Source organism: Gouania willdenowi, chromosome 9 (assembly GCF_900634775.1).
Source record: "Gouania willdenowi chromosome 9, fGouWil2.1, whole genome shotgun sequence".
In the NCBI taxonomy this organism is placed as follows: Eukaryota; Metazoa; Chordata; class Actinopteri; order Blenniiformes; family Gobiesocidae; genus Gouania; species Gouania willdenowi.
In genome coordinates this window covers 12,523,531-12,540,398 of record NC_041052.1, presented here as the reverse complement: position 1 = coordinate 12,540,398, position 16,868 = coordinate 12,523,531, and the positions used below count along the sequence as shown (strand labels likewise).

Here is a 16,868-nt window from a genome sequence, read left to right as displayed (position 1 = left end):
GTCAGGTGAAAAAATATATTTAAAAAAAGCTATAATAAAAAATAATGGTTGGAAATAACTTTTGGATTTCTCTTAAAGTTGCATACAAACTTTGTTTCTCCAACTTGTAGGCTCAAAGAAAAAAATCAATTGATCTAAAATTGGCACCAAATTGGAGACAGTATACTGCACAATAGTCATTCTACAATCAGCATAACTAAAGTGGCTTCACTCTGATGCTTCCTTTTTATGTCCCCCCTTACTCCCTTTCCGTTGTTTTTCCACCCCCATCCCCCCACTAGGGTATAACACTGCACTCTCTCTTTACTGTATATTTTCCCCTAGTTTAAAGTACAAAGGTAGGAGCTGACTTTCTGATTTTTTTTCTGTTTGGTGTAGAAATGTTTTGCTCTGGTTTTTAATTTAAAACTTCATTTTTCACTCTGAGGTCTTTCATAAAACCTGTTCATCTTGGAACGGCATCCCAACATCTTCCCGTAAAAGACCAGGCATTTCTCAGTAAACTGTTAAACTGCAGCAGTAAATGATTTCCTCTTCGAGGCTGAGTGGGGAAGTGTTTACAGTAGAGATTTGCTCCCTGGTGTGACCGTTGATCTTATCTCCGCTGGTTAAAGCTTCTGTGTGCATGAAGTCAGCACGAGGAAGCGTTTTAATGTGACGCTGCATTTTACTATCTCCGATTAATCAGCTCAGTCTCTTATACAGCACATAGTCACTGCAGAGATTTACTGAGTTTGTGACTTAAAATTATAAAATGTCTTAAGGAGTTACTTGAGCGACTTCGTGCCCTTTTGTTGTCAACTCAGTTTGACTATAATCGGAGGTCATCTTTGGTTTCAGTTTCCATACAGTCAAGGGCAGTTCACCATGGCGACGCTGCTCGCTCTATCCTTGAACTGTCCTACAGTGACCGGCAAGGGGTTTAGAGCACACTGTGGCTACATCTGGTGGGGATGGAGAATCACGATATTTTACCTGAGTAAAAGATACTGGATTCATGTTGAAATCAGATGTTTTCATAGTGTATATTTTTCAGTAGTAGTCAGTTTCCAATATGTATTTGACAGATTCGATTTTCAATATCAAACTATTCTGAAGGAAATAACGTGCAGCATTGTCATACAAACTACCGTATTGACCTATTTTTTTTTTATATATATATTACTCTGTGGGATTTCACAATAAAGTTCAGTTTTAAACGCATCAGATTCTGTTTTGTCTTTGTCCAGTTAAAGCCCTGGTGGGACGTTAAGTGGACAAGTATTTAAAAGGTCTGATCTATTAGCAACATTTTATAATGTACAGTAGATCTATTAGCAGTGCTTTAAAACTTGTGACTGATTAGTAATTGTAACCAGCTGCTTGTTTGATTAGTCATAGGGTTAAAGGACAAAATTGAGTTTAAGTGCACACTCGCACTAGGCAGGCATTCATGCTTCAGCACAGGCTGCTCAGATGCTGCTCTTAAAAAGCTAAAGTGCAGGCTCGGTTATCTATTATTTTAATCAATGTTTCTCTTAAAAGAATTATTGGCTTCAATGTTTAAGGTCTTGGTCAACAAAAATAATATAAAAAGCAAATATTGTATGGACTATCATTTGAGTAACTTTTGGATTTTAATCTCTTTTAATAACTGTAATGTTCTGATCACTTAATGCTGGAGTGAGTAAGTTGCAAGGATTTGTCAACAAGTAGGAAGTAATGTGAAATGTACATTATTAGAGCAATAAAACATGTAATAACACACATATTTAAGGCAGTTTGAAGATCTACATCTTGGAGGTTGTTCCTCTTCTTTGCTAATTGTTTGGATTGTATCCATTGAAAGTGGTCAAGGAAAAGTATAATTAAAGCTTTTAAGTAGGGATGTCTCGATACAACTTTTTCACTTCTGATACGATACTGCAGTATTGCAGCGTTGAGTACTGACCGATACCTATATCGATCCAATGTGATATCAACACCAATCATACATACTTTTATTACTTACTTTTTAGTGTGGAAGATAAGAAAAGGCTTGATCAAGTGATGTTACTCAAACAGAGAACAATAGTCAGCAACAGTAGATATGAGAAAAACTGACCCATTTATTATTAACCAATTGTATAAATACCTTCAACGTAATATCTACAGTATGAATAAATATAATATATATTGGAGATTTTAGATGTAGTCTATATATATATATATATATATATATATATATATATGTATATATGTATATATATATGTATATATATATATGTATATATATATAGTGAATGTTTTCAACAAAAAACAAATTGCAGAACTTTCAGTAAACACCTTCATCCAATTGCTCATAGATCAGATTTGCATAAAGTTTCTTTTCAAAGTAACATAATTTATTCCTAACAACCGTTATTGTTATTAGCTCTTTTCTCTCGCCATCCTTTCTATTTTTGCATATTTGTTGGCGTCTGCAGCCACACCTGCATGTGTTTTACCCTCCAGTGTAGCTGAAATAATAGCTGAGCACAGGACACAAGCTTGAGTCAATATTTGCTCGTGGATGAGGACTTTTGGCAGAAAGCCTGTCCTCCTGTGCGGTTTGTAATCAAGTCTGAGGACTTTTGAAGCCTGGTAACTTTAAGAATAGACAGGTTTGTCAATGCAGTGAAATATTGATCTTGTCACAGATAATTATGAGCAAACAGAGATGCTTCTTATCGGTTCATTGTTTAAAGCACAACAATGTAATACTCGTATGTAGGCGTGTCCTTCAGGTCAGTGAATTTCTGATGTTGAAGACAAGAAACGCCTGGATGTCTTTTCAATGATCTCACGCTAATTAGAGGTTGATTTTAATCCCTCAGCAATCTGGGACAAAGAAGCTTTCACTTTTCTTGGGCTTGACATTGCACTTTCTTTACATCCACAATTACTGAGTGATGGGAAACAGGAAACTGTGTTTTCTGAATGTAGTGGTGTATTATAATGTCTGAATGTGAAGATTATCGATAAGTAGCTGCCAAGCCTCCTTAACCCTCCCCAACCAGTGTTGATTGTGTTAATTGCAAAAAATATAAGGAGCAAACATGATGGGACAGGAGCTGGAGTAGGACCTCCAATTTTCTATTGATGTTTTCCCCAATTTCCTTTTATTAGCATTCCTCATTTGATGTCATTACGAGCCTTCCCCAAATTGTGCCAAAAATACTTAATGGGGCTGAATTAACGAGTTAATGATATAACTTTTCTATGATTACATTATATTTGCCATGTTTATCATTAGGGATGTCCCGAAACAACTTTTTCATTTCCGATATGATACCGATATTGCAGCATTGCGTATCGGCCAATACCAATATTGAGCCGATATATCAGCACAAATCATACATACTTTCAAAACAGAGGACAATAGTCAGCGACAGTAGGTTACTTTGTTGGAGTGTGAACCACAGTCAACCATGGATAAAAGCGCTGGAGCGGAAAATTTTATCGGTGAGCTTTAGAGATGTAACGATTAATCGTAAGGCAGTTAAAAAATCGATTCATAGGTACCACGGTTCACATCGATGCTCTGAAAATTGAATCGCAGTACTTTTTTTAAACAACAGAGGGCGCTATATATTTATCCTTCCAGAAGCGGACGTGACGGGTGGAATCTGCTACTATTTTCTTTCTGGCCACCATTTACTGTTAAACATGCTCATAAATGATTCTTTACTCCTTTAGCGCCAAAAGAATATCTGTAATATTACGTGAATATCTGTAATATTACGTGAATATCTGTAAAAGTCACGTTTTTCTATTAGCTATGTCTGCTAGCATAGCTTCTCTTCTTCACTGGTGGAATAACTGCATGCCAACCGACTACTGGGTTACCAGCGCCATCTGCTGGTCTAAACAAATATTTGACGTAAATACAGTAAAATGACTGTTTTTTTTTTTTTTTTTTTTTAAAGTCCAATTGTTAAGGCACAAAATACATTTTCAGTTGCACTTTTAAAAAGAAAAAGAACTATTATGCAGTTTTGAATTGTTTACTATAGAACCAGAATTTAAATTAATAGGTTTCTTCTTCATTTGTATTATTCTTTTATTTATTTTATTCAAGATTTATTTTTAGTTAAATTGCATCATTTTGAATTATTTATCAAGGAATTCTTTTGACAATGAAAAATAAAAGGAAAATAGTATAGTATTTTCCCCCAAAAAATAAAGTAATATTTTTCAGTCATTTGTCAACATTCCCATTTTGTAAAATAAATCGTGAGAAAATCGTATCGTGAACACAGTATCGTGAACCGAATCGTATCGGGAGTTGAGTGAATCGTTACATCATTATCAGGATCATTTTTTTTTAGTCCATATTGCCCATCCCTACTTTCTACGGTACTTTCATCGTCTGAATCATTCTCGAGGTGACGCAAAAAAATCCCCCCCAGCATTTTTAATCTCTTTTAGTGGAAGTGAAGTTCTTCCCAGCCAACAGAAGGCAGCCACAATGCCACACTGTTCCCAGTGGAATGTTGCTGCTATTGTGGGGTGTGGATGACTCCCACTGGGAAGACACCCACCACCCCTGCCCCCTCAGCTCTTCACCCAGCCAACACAATACAATGTGCCGCATTATACCTATAAAGGCATGCGTCTGTTTTCATAGCCTAAAGACCCTGTGCCCGCGAGTCGAGGCCAAAATAATGAAAAGGATGACACGGAAGTCATTAGTTAGTCCCACAGTTGTTCCAGCATCCTCTGATGATGCCTGGGAATGCAAAGGTTTTGTTTTCTCCCACACCGTGTTGATGGCCAACATTTGGTATTCAAACAAACTGATAATTGTTAGCAAACAGTGTTTGCCACCATTTTTTTATTTAATATGGGGTGTTGAAAAAAATCGACTCGACAATTTATCGTGATATTACATCTCATCAATTCAAAATGCATCCATATTGCTTCTTTTTTTTTTTAATTATTCTTTTTTTAACTTTTATTTAACCAGGAAAGTCTTTTACACTATAGGAGACATTGTAGCTGCACAAAGAAGTGCTAAAACCTGGACATGTTGACCAGCTTGTGTTTTTTAATAAAATCTAAAAAGAAAGTACTAACAATGCATTTATTTGTTGTTCTAATCATATACCTCAGTTAAGTTGCACTAAAGTCAAAGTTAGTTTAAAAGCGACAGACAGATTGTCTGTTGTTTTATATTTTAAGTTGTTGGCACATGGCATGTTAAAACCAATATTTTGAGTGTAAAATATGCCAATAAAATATATTTCATACATAATGTTATCATGAAGGTGTACATATTTACAGATTAGTTGTTAAGTCATATATAAAAAATAGCAATAATCGCCTACTTTAATATTGCATTGTATTGGGATAGGAATTGTATCGCCAGATGCCAGGCAATACACACCTCATATTAAATATATTCCAAATTATTAGGTGATAAACGAACTACATTCAATTAAATGTATTTTTGTTTATTTATTTATTAAAACCATAGACATTTTAAGCATTCATTTATTTCCCTTTTCATAAAAAAAACAATCCATGTTGAGATTATTGTGTGTTGGTAACCAAAATAAATTAAATAAATAATACAAATTAATTAAATAATAATAAATATGCAGGGTTGGATGGTTAAATAAGTGGTGTTGATTTACCCAATTTTTGCATCACACAATCCTTGGATGTATTTATTTTTATGGCAAAATATTATTGACATGGTACCTTTCACAATTAATAATCTCAAACCTATCACAAAAAAAATCAATACACAATTAAACAATTTGGAAAATCTAAAGTTGCTCTGGTAAGTTTCTTGTTTTCATTCTGGTGAAGAGCTGTAATGATGCTACTCTTCTTCTCAAACTCCCATTGAGCCAACCCACCATTTGCTGTTTTTAATGACTTCCTGAAGCTGTTGAGGTTTACAGTACGAGGGCACCGACACTCTTTGTTGTTTTTAGTTAGCGGAAACGGCCCATGTGTGTCACAGACTGGGTGTTGAAGGACACGCCCCTCAGAATGAGAATGTGTGATTGGTTTTTGTTCCATGGTGTTCCTCTTACCAAACACAAAAAGTGTTCTTTTTTTAATTTTAAGTTAGCGTCAAACTGTTTTTATCTGAAAGTGTGACTGTATGATCCAACTAAAGAGAAGCAGATTGTTTCATTATAATAATACAGCTATTGTTGAATGGATTATATTGGACAAAATGGTCCTCAGCCTCTTTTCTGTGAGGAAATCCACCACCGTTTAATTTTGTTCATATCTTTGAGTTTACTGCATAAGTGCAGAAATGTGGACAAAATGACTGAAGGCTACTTACGTACGGCTTAGTCTTATTTTGTATTCGTATAAACAGGGAATGAAATGACTGAAAAGCAGTTATACAAATATCTGGAAACCAAATGAAATGACTGCTTTTTAAACACTTGCAACAGGTACAACTTTAAAGCACTGAAAGTTCTTCTGACGTCTTCCTCTTTTATAAAATGAGGTTTTGAATCTTGCGGGATTTCCTTGAAAGCACCACTGGTGTCCGCATCTTTAATGTCTGTTTATCTGTGTTTATCCTGCAGCTCTGCTCTTTGCATGCTAATCAAAAGCTAAATGACCTAAAGTTTTCAGCAGCTGTATTAAAGGAAATGCTTTAGTCCATCACAGTGGGATTTCTACAGCATAATCTGCACCACATTTCTGTACAATCATCATTTGTTTGAAGTAAACTGACATCCTGCACTTGCTTCTGTTGCGGTTCAGACGCTGTCTGGCATTTCTTTGGCTGGAGGTGGAGGAATGCTAAAGTTATGCTTAATAGAGCTTGTTTCTTTGACATTTTAACCACAAAGATGTTGCAATTACACCTGTGTACTCCTGTATATAAATAAAATTAGACAAAATAATTTTAGGATTGATTTCTACTGCAATATATGACTAATGCAGGATTTTTATGAAAAAAATTGATGTGCTACTACTGTACATTTCTTAGATTTATTCCAAACATTAGGTCAGGGAAAAGGCTTACTTGACATTAAAGTGGTGAAAGTGCATGCATACGTTTATTTTACTGTTTTATCACTCTATTTGACCTTTTCTGAAACTTTACTCTATTTGGTGCACAGTTTAAAGTTTTGTCTGGTCTTTTCTGTGATGTTTAGACCTGGTATTTCCTGGTCCACATCCTCCTGAGAATAAATTAGACTTTGTATTTGGGGCATGAAGTGGACAGCTTTCAGCAGCATCAATGCTAACAGAGGAGGAATAAAAAAAAAAAAGAGTCCCGTCTCATCTCTGCTGTCATTTCCCTGAAACCCTCCCCTTTTCCTCCCCCGTATGGCCCCTTTTTTCAGCCCCTCTAAGAGTGGAACAAATCATTTAGCTAATGGGATTAGTCTTTATTCTCTCGCTTCCTTCGATGGCCTTTCTTTTCACAGTCCATCCTTGAGTTTATTTTTTTTCTTCTAATTTGTTTAAAAAGCACGAGTGGCTCTGAAGTGTGAGTTAATGAGTTTTGAGCTTTAGGCATTCTTTATTAACCGTATATTATTCATTTTATGATATTTAAGCTGCAAAATGTAGCCTTCAAAAATACTTATTTCTGTGCAAACAATAGGACCATAAAACAAGGTACTTCCTCTTCCCTACTGTAGATTAGCATGCTTCATATCCCAAAGCCAAATGGCCAATGGCACTGAAGCCTGTTAATCAAGACTAACTGCTGATGTCACCACATTAAGCAGTTATAGCCCTGACCTCTCGCCGTAAACAAAGACGCCAGCTGAGAGCACGCAGGGACAATGACAAAAGACGGCCAGCGTCGGGGGCCAGCTGGAGATGAGACGCCACAGATGGACATGAATATACTTTACGTTCCATTTAAACACAGTATACAAGAAGAAGCTTGCCATTAAAGCAACAGCTGCACTTGTTGTGGATGAGGACCCTGCAGATTTAATGAGACTACTGCAGGTAAATCATCATCATCAATGGATTGCTACTGCAGTTATGCATTTGACTTTTCTCAGCACCGTGCTTCCCCCTGGGGTATGTCTGCATGATTGCAGCTTGGGTACTATCACAGCAGAGGGGATTAAAATGCTCCAGGACCAGGGGTGTCTAAACTCTGGCCTGGAAGGCAACAGTCCTGCCACTGCAGGCTTTATTGCTGAAGGCCAATAGAAGACACCTGGTCTGAGTGGGAAACTTGCAGATATTTAAGGATTACATTTTTTTCATCATCATTTTTCACAAAGAACATAAAGAACAAAATGTGTGCCTCAGGGCCAGCAGCATGCTATAGTTATAATCAATAGATACATTTATCTTCAATGGTGAATTAATTAATTTAATTTTGAGGAATCAGCACAAAGCCACCACATTTACTGTAACAGTAAGAATATTTTTCAAACTTTGAGAATCATCCTATTACACCTTTTTAGAGAATAGAAGCAGACATAAGTCTCAGCAAGTATTTCTGAAGAATTTGGGTGAGAATTTGCATGTCTTAGTTTTTTTTTCTTCCAAATATTTATGCATCCAAGTTTTGAAAAATAAACCAGATACAATAACTACCTATTATTATTATTATTATTATGTTATTATTATATCTACCTTATTTGTAATATTTAATATACATTTTTTTTAAAAATCACTACGTGACGGCATTAAAAACGTCACCAGTGTTTCCAGTCTGTGATTTTCCTTCAGTTCCAGTATAAAAACAGCTTCCTTCCTGTTCTTCTTTCCCCTTAAGAACATAAACAATTTCTAAGGAAGTGTGTAGTGGTCTCACACTTAAGTCTTTTTCTTGTTGGTAAACTTATCACTTTCTAGCTAACTAGCGGTATCTAGCTAACGCCAAAGAGTGAAAAGGAGACTCCGCGGCTCCATTAACACTAATTAAATATTGAATCAAGTCTTTTTCTTCAGTTTAATTGAGTTGTTTCAGGCCTTAATCCTAGGTTGTCTTAAATTTGTTTGACATCATTCTGAATTCTTCTTTAGAGAGATTTCCCTTTTAATAACTTTAAAGAAAACTTTCTTCAGTAATTCAAGGACTAATATGAGAGAAACCCTTTCCCGATGTTTCTGTGATGTATCTCTAAATATCTCGTATGTTATAATATTCACTGCCTTGTCTTTACATCTTGGTGATAACGTTGAACGATTTTCATCATTGTGGTTGACTGCCCTCTTTTAAATGCTAAACTATTTAATTTTTCAATTAGGACGTTTCTAAAACATGGCGTCTGCTGAGGTTGCATTGAAAGAATCATAATTTAGCAGGTGTCTGTTGTTTCCAGCAGGTGGACTATAGCACAGCTTGACCTGCAGCTTCAAGCCATGGAGATGAAAAGATCTCACAAGGGAGTTGTAATTGATTTTAGCATTGGAGGGTGAATTGGTTTTTGGTTCTTGGGGCTAACGTGCATAAATTGTAGAAAAGGGGTGGTTAAAGGACAAAAATATAGACATCCCCATACTTTTTCTGCTGGATTTGGTGCTGTGTTGCTCATTCTAGATACAACTACTAAAGAAAAGATTGTTGGTTAAAGTAGGCTAAAGTACTAAAGTAAAGGTTGTGCAGCTGTAGTCAAAATGATCTTTTACACCAAAACACACAAAAAAAGCCTTTAAACTTTCTTTTTTCTTTGATCCACATAGCCTGGGCACTATATTTTCTAGGAACAGATACTAGAGTCATAATCTGTAAATGCCAGTGTTGCTGTGTCCTTGCACAACGCTACATTAGGACATGGATGCAACAGCACCATGTTTTATGTATATGCTCCAATGAACTACACACCACCTCCTTCTCCTGGCAGCCTGTCAATGTTGTGAGTCGTAATTGGTTTACTCACTCAAGCATTTAAAGAAGCCAAAACAAAAAAAGGTTTAAAACATCATACTGGGCTCCATCAACATGCACACACAGACTTTGTTTGACATGTTAAATAATGTTTTTATGTTTTGAGATGCCAGCTTTGAGGTCTGTCTTCTGCTTCTTTTCCTCTTCGTCTTGTCATCACGTTAATTAGCCTGTTCTTCATTGTCTGGCTGTCGTTGGCAGCGTTGCTTCTCACTGGTTGGTCCTCCAAAAGGTCACCAGTGTGGGCTCGCTTGGCACAAAAGCAAACACAGGGGCACTTAGGATGGGGGAATTTCTCACACAATGCCTCTTTCAGTGAACTGACAACACAAGGAAAAGCCTTTGAGTTGGAAAGCTCTCGACAGAAATCATTTGACTGTTGGTGTGTTTGATGAACTGTGACCGCAGGGGAAATTATGCTCCATTTTATGTCACGACCTTGAAAGGAATCAGACATTAAATCCATCAAATTGCTGAATGCACGAGACTCTTATGCAGCAAAAGTGTTTGTATCAAAAGTTATATGTGCATTGATTAGAACAATTTATTTTAGGATTATTTTGTTTCAAAAATGTAAACAAACTGATTCTCTGCACCGGAAACTTTTAAAATGCTTGTTCATGTGGCTCTTGTTGGGTTCTTTTTTTCTTACTATGGACTTTATATCTTAAGTGCACAGAGATGACTTTGTTGTAATTTGCGCTATATAAATAAAGTTGAGTTAAAATGTGATGGAAATAATCCATATCTTGTTAAATTATTGTGAATCTGAGCTTATTTCTGTATTGTTTTTTTTAGCAAATTGACCAGTTAATGCAAAGTTATGGAAAATAACAAAGCCGCAAAATGCCGCAACTTTTGCCGTAGTTTTTTGAAAAAACTGCTGCAAAATCAGACATTTTAGGCTGCAACAATCATCAAAATTGGCCGTGAAATCTCTCTAGGAACTGACTATTTGTCTTCAATCCAGATGTAGAACTTAACTCCACTGGCTTCACAGCTAATGAAGGTAAACAATGAGTGGAGCTCTACAGTGGAATGAGGGAGTGAGTCTGTGTCTGATGTGGTGCTGTGTTCACATGCCCGTAGCTCACTACGCCTCGGTGACTCCACTCGAGAACTAAACAAACACGTGGCTCCAGCCTGTCCTTTGGTCTAAAGCAGGCGGGTCAAAGAAGGGCATGTGTGGGACGGTGGGGGTACATGGACACAAATGTTGGGGAGGAATAGTCGAAACCCAACCAATGGGAAAGAGTGATCAGAGGAATGAATAAAGAAATGATTGTTTGTGCTGTGATTGATGCCAGTCTGACAAAGATGAAATGATAAAACATTGACAAGAGGAGGAGAAAACCACCATGAGTGCTGCTTTGGCTTTTGACTCATTTACCAATTGAATTTCAAACATTAAGTCTCATTTTAAAAGAATATTCTCTTCCCCCCTTTCTTCTGTCTTACAATAGTTCGGTCCTCTGTCAGTGTATGTGAGAGAATGAAAAAACACCAACCTCAAAACAAGCGATATATTGGATCATCATTTTTTTTACTGCTGCCTTTCAACAAAATAAAAGCCTTATTAGTAGTGTGAGACCTAAGCATTCCAAATTAGAAACAGGGTTTAGATTCCTGGATGTGAAAGAAAAGTAACTTGTAATAGATGTTTTTAATAATTCTGTTTATTGTTCCCTGTCGCTTAAGGATGATCGTAACATACACACACACACAAATGCAATTTATTTCTTTTTCACTTTCAAGCCCTCTAGCTGCTATATAAATTAAGCTAAATCTTGACTTGAATGAAACATGGTCATTTTTTTTATTGTATGAGGGACTAAAACTCAAGCTCCCAATTATTTTCCCCTAGGGGGCAGTGTTGTCAACTTAGATTTACTATGTATAATTGTGATGGGAACTCTAAATATCTACTTCATGCTTAATAGAGAGTTATTGATTGATCATCTGTCTGCACTAATGGTATAATGTAATACTGCCACATAGTTAAAATGATTGTAAAAGTAATCAAAGCAATCTTACAGCTCATTAGTGTTGATGTAATGACCAGCGATACCACAAATGAACTGGTGTGGTGTTAAATTGAATTACAAGCACTCAGGCCTGACAGGCTGGAGGACTGAGGTTTGAATCCCCTAAGCTGACTGCAGTACATTTGTTCATGAGGTTGTTTTATTGTTTCCGAAAAGTCTAAAAATATATCCATGTGTTTATCAGTCAGGATGTTTGGTATTTCATTGAATGCAAACAACGAAAAGATCTTAGTGGCAAACCTATTGGTTGCACACTCAGTGAGCTTTGATCAGCTTGAATACATCCATCTAAAAAAAAAAAAAAAAATTGACACCAACAAAGCTGTTTTTCTGGGGCAGAAGTGAGCAATGCAAAAGGATTGTGGGATGTGGGTTTATCCCAGGCTGGAATATCTAACAGCCAGAAGATGATTGAATACATTCAAGATGTGAAGCAATTCACAGAAAAGAACAACCAAATATTTGTTCAGTGATTCACAGGAAAGATGGATGTCTGTTCATGTTACAATGCAAACGTTTTGAATTATACAACCTAAACAAGCGCTCCTCAAATTCTGATATTAATACATATTTTTTTTATTTTTGATTCAAAACAATAAATAAGGATGAATCAAAACAAACCTATAACCAATGACAGGAGTAGACATTTTGTGCTGTCCAGTTATTGATTATGGAAAGGTAATTACAAAGTGAAAAGACCACTCTGTCTCTTCGTGTCCTGCTGTTCTTCAGAGCTGCCAGGGTTCATGTCTTTCCCACCATCTGTCTGTTAAGTACAGAGTAAGCTGCTGAAAGCCCTGAAATCATCATTTGGTAGAAGAAAACCACTTAAATTACTGTCCTCTGCTTCTTCTCCGACTCTGAGGTTTACATATTTTGAAAATCCCTTTCCCACATATCCAAAATGTTTTCACTGGGAGTGTATTTTAGCTGGATTTGAATCTATTGGCATGTGTTACGCAGATGTATCGGTCTGACACTATAATTTCAAATTCCTCATATAAAGCTAAAAGGTTTTGTGAACAAAAACCCAGAATCTGAGGTCAGTGAGGATGATTTTGTTTGTTTTCTCTGTGATTGCTGCATTGGAAAGAATTTGGAAGTGATGACTTGTTGGATGATAATTAAAGCACAATTTATAGATTCAGTGCACCGGCATTAAAGTCCCTGTGTCACCATGTCTGACATCATATTGTTCACGATCATCTTATTATATGAAGAGAGTCATTGCAAATATCTGGTAAGATGAGTGCCACACGATGCACAATTTGCTAGATATTGTTAAATAAACGTTAAAATTCATGCTATCTGCCTTTAAAGTAAAAAACAAACATTAAAAACGCTTCATATGTCGATGGAAAGCAGTAAATTAGAGCGGGTGTGAATGGATGTTTGAAGAAACCCACTAGGGCTGTACTCAACCAAGGAAATGGTTGGACGACCAAGACTATGGCACACGTAGTCGACCAAAAAAAAAAAAAAGAGAATGAATGAGAAGGTGCAGTGGAGGACAAGGAGAAAGAAGAAGAGACGAATATTTTGTTTTCGCTTTTTGTGGTGCCGATTTGCTTTTAAACACAGACCATTTATGATATGAACCTTATTCAAGCTTTGACCAGAACTCGACAAAGCAAAACTGAAACATACATGTCAGACAGACATTAGGTATTTACAGTGGAGCAAAAAAGTATTCAGTTAGCCACCAATTGTGCAAGTACTCCCACTTAAAAAAGATGAGAGGCCTGTAATTTTCATCATAGACATACCTCAACTATGACAGACAAAATGAGAGAAAAAAAATCCAGAAAATCACATTGTAGGATTTTTAATGAATTAATTGGTAAATCCTTTGGTAAAATAAGTATTTGGTCACCTACAAACAAGCAAGATTTCTGACTCTCACAGACTTGTAACTTTTTCTTTAAGAGGCTCCTCTGTCCTCCACTCGTTACCTCTATTACCGTCAAAATAAGGATGTGGTGTTTTTAAAACTTCAGGATTGTTATTCATCTGTTGCCTTACTTTCTATAATCACAGCACTGCTTCGCAGAGCATAATAATAATGATAATAATAACCTTTTATTTGTATTGCACTTCACATTTAAACATTCTCAAAGTGCCACAGAGCAGAAAACATTAATAAATGACGAAAGCACAATTTTAAAAGTTTTATTGACAAAGTTGATTGGCTTTCACTTGCTGTGTAGCCAATCACTGAGGGCTGTAGGCGGAACCTTGTTACAGTCGAGTGGTGACTTCAGGCAGAAAGAGACAACTGTATAGGAGCCAAAGGAACACATTTTAAAACAAACTTATTTTATCAGCGTTTGGTGGAAAACACGACTGATGCCCATTATTGTAAAAATATAATCGGCCGTGACGATTATTGGTCGATCGTTTACTCTGTCCACTGCTGACATTGTCCCACACCCTTTTTCATCACAGTCTCCTTAAGATGTGAGAGTTCAGTTCCAACATGCCAACAGCCTCTGCTGAAATTTCATTTAGGAATTCACTCTGGAGGCCCAGAGAGTTGACAATCGTAGTGTTTGGATACACTTTGTGCTCTCATTGTTACCTTATGTTCTGTTTTTCTTGGTTTTCTGACTTTTTATTACAGTAAAATAAATTAATGTATGAGCTTCAGCAGTCTAAAAATGTAGACTTGAGCTGTCGAAGGGCATTCGATTGAGGGTTTAATTTTCCCAACGCATATTTAATGTCCCAAAAATCATGCTACAAATGCTTCATTGACAAAAATTGAGTTCAATCTTTGTTAATAATTACATTTTTCTATGCTTCAGAAGTGACCAATGGCGAAAATGCATGATAAATTTAGGTGAGGGTAAATTCTTACAACCGTTTCAGGAAGTTAATTCAGTGATTTTCGTCCATTTTCCCTTATCACTGAATCTAGTCTACTGTCGAAGTGTCCCCACAAATTATCATTTGAGTAATATTTTTGGTTGATTACTCAACTCTTAACCGTTAATTCCTTACCTATTTTTTTAAATTAATTAAAAAAAAATGTTTTTGCTTTTGTATAAATTTACCTTAAAAGGTAACATTACCCCAACCCCACTTTTGTCTGCTGAATACATATGTATTTGGGTCTTAAAGATGCAGTCTGCAACTCTTATAAAAGTGACTTTTTTGTCATATTTGCGAAAGCTGTCACTATGTAAGGACAGCTTTACATAAAACTAGTAGTTTGTGTGAAAAAAACAGACTCATTGAGTCCCCCCTCCTGTTCTTGCAGCCTTTGGCAGATTGCCAGAATGCACCGCAACCGAGCAAAAAGAACCAATCAGAGCCAGGATTGTGTTTGATGGGCTGTCTCACAGCTGTTGCTCACAGGCCCTGCCCCTTTCCCGGGGCTGTAGCACCGTCTTTTTTACACTGTATGGTCTAGAGGAGTAGAACATGGAATTAGTGTAACAACAAGCAGAAGTCACCAATTGTTACACTAGAACTCTGTAGTGCATGTGTTGTTCACGTGCACGCAGCAGCCTCCATGTGGCTGCTGTAAGTGACACCGTGTTGTTGCTGTTGCTGCTGAGGTGTGTGCACATTGATAGAGAGAAGCGCTGCAGTAATATGCTTTTAACAAACCATGTTAAATTACTGTGATGTTGCTGTCTGGCTAACGTTAGCTTGTTAGCTCCTCTGAGGGAGGGACTTTGGAAAGTTTGGGGGCAGGGCAAGAGAGCAGCGGGGAGAGAGGGATCTGAGAGTCGCGGACTGCACCTTAAGTAGTGCTGTTGATTGATCCTGGTCCAATGCTTAAGATTTTAGTAAAATTGTTTTAATTTTGCATATTTAGTTCTAAAATGTCAGACTTGGTGGCCTCTAAGGGTTGAATTCCGGCTATTTCAGTTGAATTTTGCTATTGGCTGAGACGGATTCTGGTGAACATCGTTGGCTCCGCCCCTCCTATAAAAGGAGGAGGGAGGAGGGTTTTCCTTTGGTCGATTCCATGATTCTGTCCGCTATTTTAACGCGGATTTTATAGGGTCCTAATATAGTGTTTGTGGGGCTGTGTGCTTATGCTTTTAGGCTGTGTATTGTATGTAGTAGTTGAGCAGGCAGTGGTCTATCATTGTCAGCACTGACCAGCTGCCTGAGTGGGGGTGTCTCAGGAGCCCCGCCCACAATCAAGGCATTTTTTGAATTTCCCTCCTAGTGGCAGGTCATCAGACAGCAGGGGTTTAGTTACTCTTGAAATAGAGACCTTTTTTAAACAACCATTAAAAAATGAGATGTAAATTGGGAATAAAATTGCCCTAAATTATTTGACCCTTGACCAGTGGCTTATGGTGAACAAACCAATTTGGTCAATGGAGAAAGCCCAGTGTTGCAGCGTAAAGTTGAACATTGTCTTTGGTTTTGACATTTCTGGGACAAATGAATAAAATTTGAGAATGTCTAATAGTTTATTATAAAGCTTAGTAATTGTAAAAATGTTTGATAGTAATCACAGTAATGATTTTACACATTAGAAATATTTAAAAATTAAATACATAAACCGAACACATTCGGTAGAAACATTCATTTGTGTCTGTCTTGCATCGCAGTAAATTATTTAGTTCAGGTTACCTCCGACACGCACACCTCTGTGTGTGGAACCTGACCCGTGTTGTTGTAAATTAGCTGGAACGCACCTGCACCTCGTCATACCTCTGCAGACTAAAAGCTACACGTGTGTGTTTCCTTTTTATGTAACGGCTGAGGAGGAACCAAACAAGTCGTTCTGGTTTGTGTAAAACGTCTTTTTGTTGTCATTGTTTGCTGCTTGCGTTGTGTAAAGGTCCAGATCAGCTTATGAGTGCGTTGATACTGAGCAGTGGTAAGTTCTTTGACTTATTAGCTATTGTTAGAGTTGGTGTTTGTGTCTGTGATGGACTGCTGACTTGTCCAGGGTGTTCCCTGTCTTGTGCACTGAGAAAGCTGCAATATTTCCATTACAGCAGAACCTT

The 16,868-nt window shown here is 36.9% G+C and overlaps 1 protein-coding gene across 4 annotated transcripts in view; it reads left to right on the top strand.

Moving 5' to 3' along the window:
- The window catches only part of kank1a (KN motif and ankyrin repeat domains 1a), a 58,636-nt gene that overhangs the window by 11,452 nt on the left and 30,316 nt on the right, over nucleotides 1–16,868 (top strand). Inside the window, exon 1 of one of the 4 annotated variants that reach the window (XM_028456552.1) lies at nucleotides 16,622–16,738. The exons of the other annotated variants lie outside the window; for them this stretch is intronic. The gene's annotated coding sequence lies outside the window, so the exon portion shown is untranslated. Of the gene's footprint in view, nucleotides 1–16,621; nucleotides 16,739–16,868 lie in introns of those variants that run through there. 4 annotated transcript variants of the gene reach the window in all.